At 42.0% G+C, this 17,423-nt stretch overlaps 1 protein-coding gene across 2 annotated transcripts in view; it reads left to right on the plus strand.

The window, feature by feature from the left end:
• Window positions 1-17,423, plus strand: part of ANKRD6 (ankyrin repeat domain 6) — a 200,512-nt gene that overhangs the window by 47,596 nt on the left and 135,493 nt on the right. The window contains exon 1 of one of the 2 annotated variants that reach the window (XM_063666412.1): window positions 3,942-4,010. The exons of the other annotated variant lie outside the window; for it this stretch is intronic. The gene's annotated coding sequence lies outside the window, so the exon portion shown is untranslated. Of the gene's footprint in view, window positions 1-3,941; window positions 4,011-17,423 lie in introns of those variants that run through there. 2 annotated transcript variants of the gene reach the window in all.

A 17,423-nucleotide genomic window follows, 5' to 3' on the forward strand; every position in this document is an offset into this window, starting at 1 on the left:
GGATAGATTCTCAGCAACGTACCACTACTGAGACAAGAATATGAAACTAGAAACATCATTTGAAGGTAGCATAATATTCTACCAGATGGAGTTTTCCTGGCTCATTGAATCATCTTCTTTTATTGGATAGCAGTCCCCCGATGTTCTGTTTCCAGTGTTTTGTTATTATAAATAGTGCTGTAGTGTACATTTTTTGCATAAAGCCTTTTTCCATAATTAAAATTATTTCTTTAGTGATTGAATCGTAGAAATAGAATTACAGTATGAAAAAGGTCTACTTACTTTTCAAAAATACTGACATATTCTCAGTAATAATCAAGTGAAATTTATTAACAAATTAATTTGATTTATTATTGTCTTTTATATTGTTTGGGGTGTGTTAAAACAGTTTAATACTTCCCTCTTTTGAAGACTGAAACTTTCCTAGAAAGTAAAGTTTGGTTTGTATCACGTGTGATGAAGAACCCCTTTTCTTTAAGTTCCTCCTCCACCTAAAAGAAACTTGCTTTATAAAGGGCACAATACTGTCACAAACTTGCCCACACAATTTCTGTGCTGGTTTCTCACCAGCCGGTGTGTATATCGCATTGGCCTCTGTTCATACTCTCCTAGATTGTTGTCTGTCTGAAAGGTAACTATCCTAGAAGATCAGCCTTCCAAGTGAGCTATTTCTGTTCTATTTTGTATGTCTTTCAAAATGACTCCTGCATTCTCCACCAGACTCAAAATCCCATTTACGTTGGCAGCATATCTACTGTAGTAGAGTAACAGAGAACTGCAGTCATGGTGACACATGGGAATAGGGCACATGAAGGAGCTAGGTCAGGAATGACAGGGTGTCTATCCCAGTGAGGGGAGGGTTTGCCTGCAAGGATTGTATTGTTTCCTTCGTCTCAAAAGTGAGTATGAGTACATTTTATTGACTTAACAAAGTAATAAACATCGAGGGATATTTATATATTTTGTATATTTTGTATATTTTTTATATTTTTTGTATATTTTGTATATACAGTTTTGTATATTTTTTAAAAAGATATCCCCCTCACTAATTACTTTTTAAACATTTTACTTTTAAAAATCAGAAAAAAAAAATGCAAAGTTGGCCAGAAATAGTGGCTCATGCCTGTAATCCTGCCACTTTGGGAGGCCAAGGCAGGAGAATCACTTGAGTCCGGGAGTTTGAGACCAGTCTGGGCAACATAGTGAGACCATATCTCTACATTTTATTTTTTATTTTTTTTGTTTTTTTTTTGCTGGTCATGGTGGTGCATGCCTGTAGTCTCAGCTACTTGAGAGGCTGAGGTGGGACGATCATTTGAGCCCAGGAGGTTGAGGCTACAGTGAGCCATGATTGTGCCACAGCACTTCAGCCTGGGTGACAGAGTAAGACCCTGTCTCAAAAAAAAAAAAAAAAAAAAAGAAGCAAAGTTATATGTATTTTAAATATTATAGGAACACACAATGTAGAAAGTGTAAGTATCCCATAATCCTACCCCACAAAGATAACCCACCATGGTCTGCAGTTTAGGACATATTTCTGTAAATTTTTTCCTTGCATTTAAAAAATACAGTGGTGCTCAACTTCATTAACAAAAAATGAAATACAAAGTAAACAAAAATGAGCATCGCCCCCTTTAGCTCTTAAAGATAAAACAAAAATGTAAAAACAGTAGTTATATCCATGTTGATGGCCACATAGCAAAATGGGTACACTCATACAATGTTGGTAGGAATATAAATTGGTTCAAGTTGAACATCTCAAACCTGAAAATCTGAAATGCTCCAAAATCTAAAAATTTTTGAGTGCCAACATGACACTCAAAGGAAATGCTTATTGGAGAATTGTAGATTTTGGATTTTGGGATTTGATATGCTCAAAGTATAATACAAATATTCCCCAACCCCCCAAAATTCAAAATTGGAAACACTTCTGATTCTAAGCTTTTCAAATTAAAGGATACTCAACGCGTATAATCTATTTAGAGGGCAATTTGTCAGTAATGATCAAAATTTTATGTGTGACGCATGTCATGTGCATTTCCTCTGTTGACTTTAGAAAAAGAGGAATGTTGATAGCTGTTTTATAATAATGTAATTAGCAATAGTGATCATGGTAGTGGCAGGAATACTGCTGGTTGTGCTGCTTGCGGTAGTGGTACTGGTGGTACGGCTGGCAGTGCTGGTGGTACTGCTGCTGCTGGTGGTGGTACTGCTGCTGGTGGTGGTACTACTGGCAGTGCTGATACTGTACCACTGATAGCACTGGTGCTGGTGGTACTGGTGGTGCTGGTGATTTGAGCATTCACTGCCTTCTACTATGTGATGAAGCTTAACAAAGTCACATCCAAGTCTGCTTTGTACCCAGAACAGTGCCAGGGGGCAGTGTGGGTCAAAGCACTTCTTTTGATTCTCTCATAACATAGGCAGAAAGATGAGCTTTCCAGGAGGAAAGATTTTTACCATTGCCCCTCATAAGGTGGAAATAGCTGGTGTCCATCCAAGCCCCTGCTCACACACTCAGAAGGCACTTCCTAGGAACTCCCTCCCCTCCTTTGCTTCTAAGTCCCAGACCAGCAGTGAGATTCTGCCCTTTGAAATATTTATAACATTCAATTCACTATAAAACAGTTTGTAAATGTAAGTGCTGTAAGTAGCCCAAATTATATCAGCAGCTTTTTGAGAAATGGGGGGAAAAGGAAAAGGAATTTAAGGGAATGGGATCCAGTGAGCCAACCTTGCTATTTTCAAACCACAATAAATGGCTGTAGATCTGCATTTTATAATTTCAGAAATGACTAATGCTTGGACTGTTTTTGAGCATTATAAGAGTGGCTTCATCCCAGTATAAACCATTCTTTCTACATTACACAGATTATGTTGCTTTTTAAATCAATATTTTTATTTCATAGTCATTTTGTTTCCAGGTCTAAAAATCCTGAAATTCCTTTCTTAAGGGGGTCCCTTTGTATCAGCCACTAAGGAAGTCATTGAAACCTAACTGGCTTCTCCCAGCACCCACTACGTAGGCTACCCTCTTCCCCAGTCCTGCAGGAAAGGCCCCTTGCCCACAAATGCACAGGGGCCAGAATTTTTCATTGTTGGAAATTCTCCCCACCTTGTGTAGATACTGTCTCCATCTAATCATCACTCCTTTGTTCTGCTGTTTGGAACCCCCAGAATAAATCTACTCTTTGTATCCTTCATGTATTGAGGATGGTCATGCCCCTACTCCCACCCTCAAATGATTTCTTCCTCATTGGACAGGATTCCTGGAAGTCACCCTCCTGGTTACCTACTCCACTAGGTAGAATAGGACACAGACTGTCTATTCTTCCGAGTCCCCACCACCTTGTTCATAATAATGTATTTCTGATAATGAATCCTAAAATTAAGTTTGTTAACTTGTTTTTGGCACCCACATCACACCATTGTCTCATACTGATTTATAAACAAACCAAAACTCCAGACCAGTTGCTTTTTGAGCCTAAGTGCAAGATGTAACATGCTTCTCTGAAATGTTGTCTTTTTTCCTTTGGGCTCATTCTTTCCAGACCCAGACATCTTTTGGAATTCTGATTCTGTCCAGTGGGTCTTATCTAAAGCATTCATCTCTCCCAGCACGGTGTCCTTGGATGACTTGAAAAGCCTGCCTGGTAGATTGCTGATGTATTTACCTAGGCCCAGGGCTCTGAAGAGGGTGACAAATCTCTCATAACGAGTTTGCCAAATGCGTGCTGGCAGCCCACGGATTCAAGGCTCCTTAGAGAAGGCAGAAGAACAAAACCTGGGGCCTGGCTGTCAGAGGGTGCCACAGCTGCTGGGGTGGAGAATCTGCTGGGGTGGAGGATTGGAGGAGTTTTGGTTTGGCCATTGACATGTAAATGTCAGAGAGGCCTGAGGCTGTTCCCCAGTGGACCCTCCCACCTTCCCACACAAAGCCCTGGCTCTGTGAGGTCCATGGCTTTGCCTTTGTGAGGCCTGGGCCGTCCCAGCTGCAGAGGGAAGTCCCCGTAAGTATTCACTCTTGTAAAACCGTTCCATTTTGCACTGTGGTTGTCCACAGCAAGGTTCTCCCAGCTGCATGGAGTGGGAGTGTTCTCTTTGGAATGCGCTCTTTTCTGGATATAGACATAGGTACTTTAAAGGTTTTTGAAATGAAAATGAATACTACTAGGTGATTATTAATTTGAATTATGTAAGGAGAGAAACAGAGTGATATATTTGTGCACGTGTATGTGCATTTACAAGAACAAGATTAGCTACGAGGTTCAAAGTACTTTTTGAATTTTACCTGATATTTCTGAAGGATAATTTTATTTTTGGCATTGTGTTTTCTGTAGTCCTCCTTTCTCTCTCTGTCTCTCTCTCTCTCTAACCTATTTTGAGACAGAGTCTCGCTCTGTTGCCCAGGCTGGAGTACAGTGGTGCAATCTTGGCTCACTGCAACCTCTGTCAAGCGCTTCTTGTGCCTCAGTGTCCTGAGTATCTGGGATTACAGGTGTGTCCACCACCATGCCCTGCTAATTTTTGTATTTTTAGTAGAGATGGGGTTTTACCATGTTGGCCAGGCTGGTCTCAAACTCCTGACCTCAGGTGATCCGCCTGCCTGAACCTCCCAAAGTGCTGGAGTTACAGACGTGAGCCACTGTGCCCGGCCAAGAATGAATATTTTGAAGTGTTTTTTCTTTTTTCCTTTGAAACTTCAGTGTCCTAAATTCGATATGTGAATTGTGAAATACGTGATGCTCTTACCACAGGGTAGAAGATATATGTCTTTGTCATGCTGTGGGCTTATTTTTTTATAAGTCCTTTACTAACTGGCCGGCAATTATTTAAAATATAAATTGAAATTTCATATTCAGAATGAGGAGTACTAGATTGTGAGTAGGAGGAAAATCTTGATCTTAAAAAATCTTGAAGTAAAAGGTTTTGTTTGGTAAAGTTTTCCCACATAGGACTCACTTCCTTAACTGCTTACAGAGATGGTGCTTTTAAAGAAAACATTTTCTTAATAAAATACAAGTGTTTTCAGATCTCTCTCTCTCTTTGGTACAGATGCCTTTTGCAATATGAGTTCAGTACACAGTGTGCATCCTTAAGCCTTGAATATTCAGATACGTTTTTGCTCTTTTAAAAGTAATTACAGTAATAGAATTATGTTTACATTCCAGAATACCCATAATGAGATTGGAAAAAAAAGTTCAAGCCAACCAGTGTTCTATCCAGAAGCCATAAATTCTGTTATTGAGTGTGAAATCTATTCTTAATTTTTAAGTGTCTTTTGCTCTAATGAACTTAATTGGTGGAGTTTGGTACAGTGGAAAGAATACTAAACAAAGTGTTTTGAGACGTGGGCTCTATATCTAGCTACCTAGGTGGCCTTAGGTGAATGTCTTCTGGATCTCAGTGATGGACTGTATCAATGGTTCTCAACCCAGGGGCCCTTGGAAATGTTGGGTGGGAACATGTCAGGTTGCCACACTGTATGGGGGCACTAATGGTTTGGGGACCCTGGATGTTAGGATGGGTGAGACAGTATGCCCCAGACTGTCTCACCCAGCCCAATGAAGAATTGGCCCACTCCAAATATAAATGACACCCCTATGAGTAACACTGGACTAGGTGATTACTTAGGTTTTTCCTGCTTTGTTACTGTCAAGTTCATAAGTGGAGTATTGGCAAGCATCTAAAATAATGTGATGCCAATACGTTCAGTGTCTGTCTCTCACATTTAGCATTGAACACTATGTTTTCTGGGGTGAAGTCATATCCAGTAATGCTGGGTCAGGACACTCAGCTGTGGCAACTCAGATTCAGAGCTTTGTTGCTGGGAGAAATCTCTACTGTAAGCACAGAAAATACTGATATGGCTCAACAGCAGGTGCAGAGCTGGGCGTGGGTTTTTTGGTTGGCTTTGGATTATCCTTATATTCTTTCCTCAAAGGGAAGCAGTGGGTTTGTGGCCACATGCTTGCCCCAAGGCCCTGGGCTTTTCTGCTGTAAACAAAGGGCAGCTGCCTCTTCACACTTCTGTGCTGCTCGGTGCTGTCCCATCTGTTGGGAAAGAGGGTCACTCTGGAGCCTCCGGTGCTGCCCTGCAAACCCAAATCCGGCTGCCTGTTGTCACGGGCCAGACTGCAGGAACCATCTAGACAACTTTGACGAGGCAGAAGGGGATTTGGTCTGGAAAAAAGATTCCTGGGGTGTCTAAATTTTTTGGTAGGTTGGCATGATTAAATTACTCCTTATTTGATAGTGAAGTGCTGTTAAATGAAAGTCACACAGGAAAGCTTCTCTCTGGATTGTCTTTTTGTAGAAAGCAAAGGTGAGTTATTACTAATCCTCACCAGAAATTTGCTGTGATGTTTGTGCATGTATACAACTCTTAATAACTACAGTGTTCTATTACCGGAAGCATGCGTTTTAATTAATGTGTTATTTTCCCTATAAAAATAATTTAAAGAAAATTCAACTAAGAAAAATATCAGTAATAACTACATTTTGATACATATCTTGCCAGTCTTTAAAACATTTTTTAAAAATGGGGTCATAATGTATGATGTTTTACAACTTACTTTGTTCACTTTGTAATATCTCATGTATTGTTTCTGAGACATATAGTCATGCGCCACATAACAACTTTGTAGCCAGTGACACACCATCTATACGAAGGTGGTCCCAAAAGATTATGATGGAGCTTATATAGAAACCTGATGTGTGGCACTTGAGATTGGCATTGCAGATCAAGTAGCAAAAATGATTGATATTCAGTAATGGTGCTGGGACATTTGATTATATACATATATGAAAAAATTATATAAATAAAAATATATATACCATCTAGGTTTGTGTAAGTACACTCTATGATGTTCTCACATGACAAAATCATGTAACAGTACATTTCTCAGAATGTATCCATGTTTGTAACATAATTATATTACACAATTTTATATGACTTCTGTCTTAGTTCAGGCTGCTGTAACAAAATACCATAGACGGGTGGCTTTAGCAATCAGAAATTTATTTCTGACAGTTCTGAGAGCTGGGACATTTGAGATTAGGGTGTCAGCATGGATTAGTTCTTTTTAAAAATTTTAAAATATATTTTTAATTTTTAATTTTTTTGTAGAGATGGAGTCTCACCATCTTGCCCAGGCTGGTCTCAAACTCCCGGGCTCAAGCGATCTCTTTCCTTGCCCTCCCAAAGTGCTAGAGGTGCGAGCCACCCTGGTTCAGTTCTGTCAATGGCCCTCTTCCTGGTTTCCTTGCTGTGTCCTCACATTTGTAGAGCAGAGAGAAAGGAAGCAAGCTCTCTTGTTATCTCTTCTTATAAGGGCACTAATCCCATCGTGAAGGCTCCACCCTCATAACCTAATTACCTCCCCAAAGTCCTATCTCCAAATTACATCACACTGGGGATTAGGGTTTAAACATATGAATTTGGGGTGGGGGGTGGACTCAAGCATTCAGTCCATAGCAACTACTGGTAATTCACTGAGAGGATGGTGCCAAAGAGTACAGGTCCTAGAGTTGGACCCTCTGGGTTCATACCTTAGCCCTGACACTTATTAACTGGGCAAATTATTGAATGGCTTTGTGCATCATTTACTCATCCGTATAATGGGGAGAATGTTAATACCAACCACATTGGTGTGTTCTGAGAATTAAATGAGATAATAGATGTTGGGTGCTCAGAATAGAGCCTTACATAAAATAAGCACTTAGCATCTGTTAAATATCGTCTTATCAGCACCAGCATCACCATGATTATATGACCATACATCCCACTAACAAATCCCCTGGCATTAGATTCTTGCAATTAAATTTTTTCTGACATCCAGAGTATTACTTTAGGATCATTTTTAAAATGTGGAATTTCTGAGCCAAAGAACAAACAACAGTTTAAAGCTTTGGATACATATTGCTAGATTTCTTTCCAGGAAGCTTGTCTCAGTATTCACTCCTACCAACTTTTCTCAGCATTAAAAAATTCAGCTTGTCTTCCTTCTAACATTCTGTGTGCTGTGGGACCTCCCCATTCCAATAATTTGGAATATAAATTCATTTCATATTGTTCTGGGGCAAGCATTATTATGAAAATGAATTAGCCACAAAACAAATCACATAAAGCATTTCACCATTAAATGAAAAGAATAAGGCGGCTCACCTACGCTTGGTTTTCCACCTGTGCTTCACCTTCTCTCATTGATCAAGGAATGTTTATGTGTGAGAGGATGTGAATGTGTAGTCCTCAGACTCTCTTCCCTGCAACCTAGTTTAATGTCTAGACATACTGGAAGAAAAAAAATGATCTTTGGTAACATGATGGGAAAAGTCATGTAATTAGCTACATAAATTGTGAAATAGCAAGTCAGTCTTTTTATTCTGTGATGTGTAAAAATAACTTATTTCATTGTATTTACTTTTACTTTTCCACAAAGAAATTACTGCAAGTTGGTATGTACAGAGGTAAGATCCACAGTGTACCCTTTGTTACTTGATACTAAGTCCTGGCCCAGGATGCTTGTTCAGCTTGCCTGTGCTACCAAGTGCCTGGTGGTGACTCAATTCTCCCACCTGTGGTCTCTTTTTGGATGACTGAGAGCCCTCTCTACAGCATGTTGTGACCTAGTCAGCCTGGCCTTCACCTGCATCCAGTGCAGTGTTGCCAGAGGAAGCCTGCTTTCATTTTGTTCTCAGCAGTCCACCCACCTGCATTTGATTATAAACACAAATGCAAACGTGAGCATTTAATACACATGACATAATGAAGCCAGGTGTAGTGGCACATGCCTGCAGTCCCAGCTGCCTAGGAGGCTGAGGCAGGAGGATTGCTTGAGCCCCAGAGTTTGAGGCTGCAGTGAGCTGTGATTGTACCACTGCACTCCAGACTGAGGGACAGAGTGAGACCCTGTCTCTAATAAACAAATAAAAACAAATGACGTGACAATGCAGTTATGAGGGAGGCATCCAGATGATTTCAAATATGTTCAGTTTGTTAGATTCTCATTAAGAACATAGAATGTAAAAATTCTCATTCACGATTCTCAGATTTCTGAAAATACATTTTAGGCCCCCAAAACTATGCTTAGTAAAGGCTGATTTGGTTTTTAGACACTGTCCAAGGTACTTTGGATAATTATTGGCATTCCAAAAAGAAATATAGGTTACATTTATATTGTTTCTTTGGATTGAATACTTGACTCATTTTGATCAAGAACAGTGGGTTTTAAACTTTTAACTGTGACCCACTATGAGAACTAGTGACCCAGTATGTACACATACATATATAAACATACACACAAATGAAACAAATGTTTCCCACCCAAAATATATCAATCTAATCTATTCTATTCTATTCTATTCTATTCTATTCTATTCTAGTTAATTCTTTAAAATGCTGCTTGTGACCTATTAACTTATTTTCATGACCCACAAATGAGCTATGACCTCCCGTTTGAAAATCCAATTCCAGAGGTGGTTTCTTAGGACTGTGGGTTGACTGATAACGTGTCTCATGCATCGCACATTGCCTTCCTCTTGGTACCGGGTCCAAGGCAGGCTGTACATGTCCAGGGCATTGCTCCTGGAGGGGTCTCAGTGCCACAGGACTGGGCAGGAAATCAAGGCAGAGCTCTTTGTGTTGGCTGCCTGGGGACTTGAACAGCTTTGCTTTTGAGAACTTTGGTCCTTCCCTGAACCGGCTGCTGCAGCTGACAGCTCTGCCTGAGTGGGAAAGTTTAAACGAGGACAATAATTCAGTTTGAGTGCCCCTGAATCATGTCTTTGTCTCTGCTCTTGACAGAACAGAAGGAAGTTGTTCATTATTAAGGATGCCAGCTGCCCACAGATTAATATATCTGTAGCCAGGGCTGGCTCACTCTCAAGTAGGTAGAGATCTGGCTCCCCAGTTGGTATATTTTGAAGAAGTCCAGAAAATATTTTCCTTAAATGTCTCCACTCAGTCTCCTGTGCCTAAAATTTCAGGATTAGAAGTTTGGTCTTTTGCATCTTCTAAGTTTTTGGTCTTCTAGAATTCCAGATCAACGTAAAAACATCATTGGAAAAGAGACTACCTTAGGATTGTATCAGGTAATATATAATGGGGATTTGGACAGTGCTGAGAGCAAGGCATGCCCATTTGGTTGGAGCTGGGGATACAGGAGCGAGGACCTGCGGACTAGAGAATGGTGAGCAGGAGGAAATGGAGTGGAGGAGGCCGCAGGGCAGGCTTGGCCTGGTGAAGCCTATGTCTAACAGTAATTGGAAAGCTCCGTGAACTGTGGAGCCCTTTAAATATATTAATGAGAATTTTATAAAGACCTTGTGACTTGGGGTGGACTTCAGCAAGGCTTAGTGATGAAGGAACCAACACTCAACAAGAGTGACCAGAACTCTTAGGGCCACTTGCTACTCAGGGATTCTGTGTGCTGGGTTGTCCACTGTGTTTTGTTTAACAAATTTATTCCCATGCAGACAACATGACTAATTGTATGCTACCCAAGAGTCACCTTTTATTTTTCCCAATGACATCTAAGCACCTTGCATTTACATGGGCATTTTTTCCTTAGTTTTCTGGTCATTCAGATTGGTCCAGATTAATCCAGTTCAATTGCATGCGCATTTGCTTTTCTAGTTGTTGGTCATCATAGGATTTAGTGCTGGAAAAGACCTTAGCAATCACCTCAGTCCGTGATTTTCTGGCTGTGGTTTTCAACCCATTCCTGGGTCTTCAAATCAGTTTTATGGGTGTAACTGACAGGGATTGTTGGGAGAATCCTGTAAATATTTATCTTCCCCACCAGGTGTTGTGTAGTACACAAATACGTGATACCTCATAATGAGTAGCAATGTACAAAACAGTGTGTTTTGTGTGAGTGATACAGATAGATTCATTCTTTTATTCGACAAATACCAGATATCATTGAAGCCCTTATTGTTTATTGGTACTGTGGTGAGGTGCAGGGGATACAAAGATAAGTGACATGGGCCCTGCCCTGGAGATGCTCAGATGATAGCGGGGAGACAGGTGCAAAAGGCTGTTGTGACACAGTGGTGACTGCAGTGGTGAGGATGCCTGGTTACATCCTCCTTAGCTAATGAGCACCTGCTCCGGAAGTCCTGCTCTGGAAAAGCAGCAGGCTGGCTGATTCAGCTGGACCAAACACAGCTGTGAGAAGCTGCAGGGTGTGTCTTTGAGAGAAAACTCACCTCTGCGGTTTAGAAAACAAGAGCAGGGAAGGCTTCTGGGGAGAAGTGCCATCTCCACTTGGCCTGTGTAGTGGGTCGAATGGTGGCCCCCAAAAAGATAAGTCCATGTCCTAGGCCCTGGAGCCTGTGAATGTTCCCTTATTTTTAAAAAAGGTTTTGCAGATGTGATTAAGATGAGGCAGTCATCCTGGATCGTTTGGGTGAGCCCTAAATCTAACAACAAGTGTCCTTTTAAGAGGCAGAAGGAGATTTGACATAGAACAGGACGAGGCCATGTGACGAGTGAGACTGAAATGATGAGGCCACAAGTCAAGGAATGTTGTTGCAGTCATCAGAAGCTGGAAGGGGTCTCCCCAAGAGCTTCCAGAGGGAACACGGCTCTGCCGACAACTTCATTTTGGACTCCTGGCCTCCAGAACTGTGAGGGAACACATTTCTGTTGTATGAAGCCACCACATTTGTGGTAATCTGTTATGACAATCCTAGGAAATGAACACAGTCTGGATTTTCATAGGCCGAAATTACAGAAGGGATGGTGTTGGGATTCAGGACACGTGACCCTAAAATATTTCAAGCTGAAGAAACTTGAGAAAACTGCAGATATAGGAGGGTTGCTCTTACTTGCCCCGCAACCCCTGCCCTTTTCCCGTGAAGCCGTCCATACAATCTAGGAAGAATTGTCTGAACTTTCCCTGAAGCAGGTCTTGAGATGCTTGTGTAAGAAGTCCTCTCCTTTGTAGGGACATGGTTGAAGATGGAAACCATCATTCTCAGCAAACTACTGCAAGAACAAAAAACCAAACACCGCATGTTCTCACTCATAGGTGGGAATTGAACAATGAGAACACATGGACACAGGAAGGGGAACATCACATACCGGGGCCTGTCGTGGGGTGGGAGGAGGCGGGAGGGAAAGCATTAGGAGATATACCTAATGTAAATGACGAGTTAATGGGTGCAGCACACCAACATGGCACATGTATAGATATGTAACAAACCTGCACATTGTACACATGTACCCTAGAACTTAAAGTATAATAAAAAAAAAATAAAATTAAATTAAAAAAAAGTCCTCTCCTTATACCTGGAGGAAAAGAATGTAATTCTCCCTGAAGATGAAGGGTCACAGAGAAGAATCTGCACAAACAGGTTGTGCTGTGTTTCCTCCAGTCTATTACCATTAGATCCTACCACCTTTGTCCAGTCATACTTCATCGCTCTCCACTTCTTCATCACACCCAGCATAAAAAAATACGTTTCCCTATTGCTTTGGGTCTTTATTTCCTTATGAAGACTCCCACGTCACCTAAAACTTACATTGAATAAATGTGCATGCTTTTCTCTGGTTAATCTGTCTTTTGTTATGGGGCCTCAGCCATGAACCTAGCATGGGTAAGGAAAGATTTTTTTCCTCCCTATAAGGGCATTTCTGGAGAGAGCGCCGGGGCTGGGAGACAGAGCCCTGTTTGGGAAGAGAGAAGTGAGCAGCCTGGCCTGAGCGCGGATTTTGTGAAAGTCATGGTGGGAGATACTGCTGGAAAGCATGTAGCTGACCTGGTGCCTTTGTGGTGGTTTGAGTAATTCCTTGTTTGTAGAGGATCATTTGATAGTTCATTGTGCTGCCTCTTAGGTAATGGCTCTTAACACCGGGTGACCCGGCAAAAAACACAGGGTGAGGTTTGTTTGTTACCCAGGTGGCTGCATTCATGTGTGTTTGCAGGGAGAGTAATGCTCCCTGATATGTAAATGCCCCTTGATTTTGCCTGCTGAAGACAACCACGCACACCCCACTAGAGGGTTGCCTTAGCCACTTTCTGCATTTTTTTCTTGAACCTGCACTTCTCACTGCTTTTTCCTAAACAGATACATTTTTGTGGCATTTTATTTCCTTGAAATGATCAATTAATGTGTACTCATTCCTGTGAGGTGTAGTAAACATCTTTAAGCCAGGTGAAGAAGTTCGTAACATGAAACCAGTCCACGCCTCTTTCAGAGATTCACAACAGGCCCTCCCCATTCTAGAAGAACTGAACCATTTGGTACCTTTTTTTTCTTTAGTGAGCTAGAATTTAAGAATGAGTACATTTTGGGACCTAATTAAATTTTATATCTGCCAGTTGAGAAATAGCCAGTGAAAGTCTTGTGTCTTTTCAGCTGTCTTCCTAAGGTGCATGACACATTCTTATATTTTTGCCCTTCCCCATGCCCCAAATTCTGCATATACTCATGGCTTATGGCTTTTCATTATTAGTTTTTATAATAGAAATAATTCAAGCTTGTTGTAAAAATGTCAAATGGTAGGTGTGAATATATGGCTCCATAACCCTTCAGCTGGCTGCAGATGTGGACTCACACTTCAGTCCTCACATCAGCTTCCTTTTGTAACAAATTACCACAAACTTGGTGGGTGTAAAGCAACAGAAACATATTCTCCCAGAGTTCTGGAGGCCAGAAGTCCAAAAATCAATGTGTTGCAGGGCCCTGCTCCCTCCAGAGTTTCTAGGGGAGATTCTGTTCCTTGCCTCTTGCAGTTTCTGGGGATTGTATGTATTTCTTGGCTTGAGAAATATGGCTCCAATCTCTGCCTTCATCTTTACTTCCTTTTGTCTTATGTGTGTCTCTGTGTGTCAACTCTCACTCTCTCTCTCCCTCTCCTTTTTTAATTTTTTTATTCTTTGAGACAGGGTCTTGCTCTGTCACCTAGTCTGGAATATGGTGGCATGATCTCAGCTCACTGCAGCCTTGACCTCCTGGGCTCAAGCAATCCTCCCATTTCAGCTTCCTGAGTAGCTGGGACTACAGGCATGCACTATCATGCCCAGCTAATTTTTAAAATTGTTTTTGTAAAGACAGGGCCTCACTGTGTTGCCCAGGCTGGTCTCGAACTCCTGGGCCCAAGCAGTCTGTCCACCTTTGCCTCCCAAAGTGCTGGAATTACAGGTGTGAGCCACCACGCCCAGCCTGTCTGTCTCTTATAGGATACATGTGACTGCATTTAGGGCCCACTGTGATAATCCAGGAAAAGCCCCTCCTCACAGAATCCTTAATTTAACCACATTTTGGGGGGGTTATATAAGGTGATATCCACTCTTTTGTCATATAAGGTAATACTGACAGGTTTCAGGCATTGGGAAGTTGACATAACTTTTTGGGGGCCACTGTTCAACCCACTACAATTGTTAAAGAAAAAGTTATTCTGACACTTGTTAAAATGGTAAAGGAGACTTTATTCAGGATTATCCTGCTAGGTGTCCAGACAGTTGTACTAGGGTAGAGAGATTGGGTTCAACTCTGAATACAACACAAGTGAGTAGGAGGACCAGGTGTGGTAGCAGGAGGATCACTTGAGACCAGGAGTTTGAGACTAGCCTGAGCAACATAGCAAGATCCCCTCTCTACCAAGAAAAAAAAAATGAGTGGTGTTGGTAGCCAAGGAAAAGGCCATGGGGGTCTGTGGATGGAATATCACTAAGAGGAGACATCAAGGGTTGAGTGATTCATGCTAAACTAACAGGATTCCTGCTGAAGGCAGATAACTCTTGATCAGATGTCAACTGGGGGATGAAGAATTTGATTAGATAGTAATGGGATCAAATATCGGGTGGGAGGATTCTTTCTAAACTGACTTAGCAGGATTCTTGCTAACACTGGGCTGTGCAGGCCTGGCAAGGATGGGGACTAATATTGAAGCCAAGTCAAGAAGAGGGCCCAGAAGAGTCCAACTCAAGTTTGGTCAAGGAGAAGTCTCTGTCACAATCCTTTAAGCAGTGTTTTGCATACTCAGACCATTAATAGGAATCTGGTTTTCACTGTGAAGTTATCAGCAATCAAGCTTGTCCTGATGGGGGAACCTCAGCACTGCATGCAGCTGCTGCCTAATTACAGAAGTGGCTTGAACTCCTGCAGCCAGTCTTTTTTGCCTATCCACACCATCCTTGCAGTGTGCCTTCATGAGGACAGCAGTTTAGAGGGCACCCTGCTTTCCAGCCCCCCAGTTATAAAGTGGCACCTACTTCTGCCTGAAGATTATTGTTTGGATTGAACCTATAGGAAAAATAAAACACCCACAAGGACTGATGTTAGGAAACTCATTACCACATCAGAGAGAATTTTAGATCAGTCACTATGTGGGAAGAATAAATTGATTGCTGTTTTGGGGCCTGGTCTTGGAACCTTTGGCAACAGATAAAAAGCCAAGGCCGGGCGCGGTGGCTCACGCCTGTAATCCCAGCACTTTGGGAGGCTGAGGTGGGTGGATCACAAGGTCAGGAGATCGAGACCATCCTGGCTAACATGGTGAAACCCCATCCCTACTAAAAATACAAAAAATTAGCCAAGTGTGGTGGCAGGCGCCTGTAGTCCCAGCTACTCGGAAGGCTGAGGCAGGAGAATGGCGTGAACCCGGGAGGCGGAGCTTGCAGCGAGCCAAGATTGTGCCACTGCACGCCAGCCTGGGCAACAGAGCGAGACTCCATCTCAAAACAAAACAAAACAAAACAAAACAGAAAAACCAACTGGCTTTTCTAAGGCCATGATTTGGCATGAACCCCATGACTCGGGGAGCACTGGTCCAACTTCAGGACTGGACCTCTGGGAGGAGGGTAGGGGGGATCTCTTCCACAGCAGGGAAGGAATCTGTCTGCCCTCAGACCCCAAGTTGACCTAATCTCTAGATAGGACCAGGGCTGAGCCCAGTACAGCTCTTTTGATGGGCTCACCTCTTTGCACATAGATGTCGGCTTGTATTGTGCCTGGGACTCTGACAGGTACTATATAAATGGAATCAACTCTACAACTCTGCAGGTGGCTCCCGCTGGTGCTTCAGGTGTAGGGAAGCCCTACTTTCATAGTATTTTCAGTACTCTTCTGTTGGCTCATTTTTCTACTACGGGATGAGAAAGTAGTGCTTTTTACTTATCAAACAAACTCTCTCATAGGGCTTTGTAAGAATTCAATACTGTAATTTAATTATGTTACATTCAGCTCATTATAATTTATTGCATTCAGTAAATTGCATTTATCAAACACCAGCCCTTTGCTGCATGCTGTCTAGGACACTTTTTCTTTATTTCATTTTACCTTTACAACCACCTGCAAGTTATAGGTATTATCTCTGTTTTTTTAGGTGAGGAAACTGAGGCTCAGAAAGTTTCTGACTTGCCCACATTCTCTTGTGTAGTAATTGTGGCATCAGGATTTGGAGTCTGTGCTGTTGACCCCAGTATACATGTTCATATGCAATTCCATGGGCCCCCAAGAAAGAGAAAGAATCCTGGAGCTAACTGGTGGCCACCTTCAGGCTTTAGGACATCTTACTAAGCCTGTCTCCCATCTACAAAATGAGGACTCTGGAGTTGTGCTTCTCCAGGTCTCAGGAACACTGACAATGGGGATTAGCAAGCTTTTTTCCACACCGCCCCCCCGCCCCCCAACCATGATTAAAGTACTTAGGAATTTCCTTTGGGAAGACAGTATTTGAATGAATAACAGAACAGAATTCTGCCTGTGAAGGGGTGTGAGGTCATCTAGGGTATGCCGTAAGTGAGGTTCTGTTGGAATGATTAATGGCAGAGGGCAGAGTAAATGACCAGCTGGGATCCTGTTGATAACAAGCTTGCGGGAAACTCACTGAAGTCAATGTGTAAACACAGAGATGTGGACAGAGATATGCTGGGTGGTACCATCGGGACCAGGCCCAGGAAGTCTGTCTTTTCTCCCTTTGCCCTTTCAGGGATGTGCCCTGGGGAAAGATAAAATTAATTAATTAATTAACTAATTAATTTTGAGACAGAGTCTCTCTCTCTTGTCCAGGCTGGAGTGCAGTAGTGCGATCTCGGGTCACTGCAACCTCTTCCTCCCGGGTTTAAGCAATTCTCCTGCCTCAGCCTCCCGAATAGCTGGGATTACAGGCACCTGCCACCACACCCAGCTAATTTTTTGTATTTTTAGTAGAGATGGGGTTTTGGCATGTTGGCCAGGCTGGTCTCAAACTCCTGATCTCAGGTGATCCGGGAGAAAGATAAAATTTAAATCCTACTGTTTATTTTCAAGTGACAAAGAACAAACTTTTATTATGTTTCAGAATTTGGAAAACTTAGGTCTGCAAATAAGAAGTTTGTCATAACATCTAAGCATAAACACTCGCCTTATTGTTTAATAGAGCATCTGAGAATATTGATGAAAAGTTATTCCACTTCTTACTTTGCAGCAGC

This window comes from Pongo pygmaeus, chromosome 5, assembly GCF_028885625.2.
Source record: "Pongo pygmaeus isolate AG05252 chromosome 5, NHGRI_mPonPyg2-v2.0_pri, whole genome shotgun sequence".
In the NCBI taxonomy this organism is placed as follows: Eukaryota; Metazoa; Chordata; class Mammalia; order Primates; family Hominidae; genus Pongo; species Pongo pygmaeus.